Source organism: Dromiciops gliroides, chromosome 4 (genome assembly GCF_019393635.1).
Source record: "Dromiciops gliroides isolate mDroGli1 chromosome 4, mDroGli1.pri, whole genome shotgun sequence".
Lineage (NCBI taxonomy): Eukaryota > Metazoa > Chordata > Mammalia > Microbiotheria > Microbiotheriidae > Dromiciops > Dromiciops gliroides.
Window position 1 is genome coordinate 200587982 of NC_057864.1, and position 2701 is coordinate 200590682.

The following is a 2701-nucleotide window of genomic DNA, read 5'->3' on the forward strand; positions in this document are numbered from 1 at the left end:
CCCCATCTTGACCTTAACTTCAACATGAACCTATAAGAGTTGCTTGGGAAGTATTCATGGGACAGTGTTTTCTATCCCATGTATTCATATATTCATAGATTCCTAGAGCTGGAAGTCATCTAGTTCAACCTACACAGTTTATCTATGATGAGGAAACTGAACTCCAGAGAGAGGAAGAGAAGGGAACAAGCATCTAATAAGCACCCACTATTTACCAGTCACTGTATTAAGCACTTTACAAATATGATCTCATTTGATTCTCACAACAATCCTGGGAGGTAGATGCTATTATTACCTCCATTTTACAGTTGAGGAAACTGAGGCAAAGAGAAATTAAGTGATTTGTCCAGGGCTACACAATTAGTGTCTGAGCTGGATTTGAACTCTGGTCTTCCTGACTTCAGACCCAGTATTCTATCCACTGGATTGCCTAGATGAAATGACTTTTGTAAGGTCACATAGATGAAATAGAGCTGAGACTTGAACCAAGGTTTTCACACCTAATCCATTCATCTTTCTACTGTCCCATGCTGCCATCTGTTCATTTACTTATTCATTCACTCACCCACTCATTCATTCAGCCAACTCCTTAGGTCAGTAGGATAGTCCTTCTGGATCCTTAACCCATTTTGAAGTCATCGGGATGTCCTTAGAGCACCACCATAGAGGAGAGACTGAAATACCCCACTGGGGAAGGGGGTTTGCGGGAAGATTTGAACCATTATCAAATTCAGCACAGCCTGTTATGAACAACAAACATATACCTACCTCCATCTAACCAGCAAGGGGGAAAAAAGGGACAAGATAGCCTGGTTTATTCCCATTAAATATAAAATATAATATAACAAAAAGATCAAAGCAAAGTAGGAAAGAGATGTAAAAAAAAAAGTGGAGAAGGGAGAAAAAAACACCAGCTAGGGAGAGTGTCCACACTGTAAATTGGATCTCCTCTTCCTAGGTGTCCATGGGCTACCTGCCAAATCAATTGATTACATCTGTAAGCAGAGTTGCCTTTTTATTTCATACCTATTTCCACAGGCAGCATTAGATAAAAATGGAAGAGACGGAGTGAATGGGGAAAAAATGATTGAATGTTGATGTAAAGGGAGGCAAGCTGAAGGGGAAAGAAAGACTGAACACAACTAGCCTGAGGGAGATTGCTGGGAGGGGGGGGGTGTTGAACTGTGTATGTCCCCCCCCCCCAATTTTCCTCTTCTTGTTCTTGGTGACTTTTGCACAATTCATCACAGCAAGAGAAATGAATTCACCACACACACACACACACACCCCTGCCCCCAGCTCTCAGGGAAAATCTCATTCTTGGCCAAGTAGATTCCAGTGTGATGGAGGAGCTCTGTTTCCCATCCCCATAACTTGTGTGACCCAGGAGCTTTAGCTGAGAATGGAGCACCTGGAAGTGTGATTCATTGATGAGTTGCTGCCTGACCTTGGCCCAATCACTCGTCCTCTCTGGGCCTCAGTTTCTTCACCTAGAAGGTGAGATGATAACTAGTCACTTTGAGGGAGTGCTGAGGAGCAACAGGGAGAAGAGGAACATGAAGCAAAGGGAGAAAGGATAAAAGGTCTCAACTGGAAGGAGCCTTGGGGATTATCTAATCTAAGCTTCTCCTTTTTCAGAAGAAAAAAAAGCACAGAGGTGGAAAGCTGTTTGTTCAGCATAATAATGATGTAATGACTATGTTCTGATCTCACTTTTTTAGGACCAGGCCTATTCTATCTCCCTCTTAGGTGGTGCAGTGGATAGAGCATGGAGTCTGATGTCAGGAAGACTCATCTTCCTGAGCTCAAATCTGGCCTCAGACACTTACTAGTTGAGTGACCCTGGGCAAGTCACTCAACCCTGTTTTCCTCAGTTTCCTCATCTGTACAATGAACTGGAGAAGGAAATGGCAAACCACAAGAAAACCCCAAATGGGGTCACAAAGAGTTGGACATGACTGAAAACAATTAAACACACATCCAATGTTCCAGGACCAGTTTTTTTCTGGTTATAAATTTTACTAATAGCATCCCTTTTGCCACTCCTCTTTTATAATGCCTTGTTTGCAATGGATTACAGCCCATCATGCACTTTTCCATTGTTCTTTGATGATCCTCAACTTCAGTTCCTTAAAGATGTTTGGGTTTCATCACTCGTCATCATCAGAAGAACATTGGTATCCAAAAAAGATGCACCTTTGTTTCTGGGAGAAGCTTGGGGTCACTCAAAGAACTGTAGGATAATGACTACATATAAATATCAATGACATTTATGTGGAGAGTTAACATTTGAAAAGCACTTTACATATATTATCTCATTTGAGCCTCACAACAGCCCCAGCCCTATGAAGTAGATACATGAAGGAAGCTTCATTTGCTTATTGTCCTTCATTCTCGAAGAGGACCAAAATGACATCACTATGTTGGGATCAAGGTACAGTGTGTCTGACTGTGGCTGATCAGACCAGTATGAGCTCACAGTGCTCTCCCACAGGTCAGGCACGAATAGACCATGCAAACATGTGGGGCCCAGATGTCTCTAATTTGTGCATTTCACCTTTCCTTTGAGCTACTGCAGATCGGCTTTGCTCATAGAGCACAGTGCCTTCTTTGATGTGGGCACACCATACTTGGTGGTCCTGTGCCAGTGTTTTCCATGTCTCACATGGATTCCAAAATCCTTCAGAGAGACCTTGAAAGA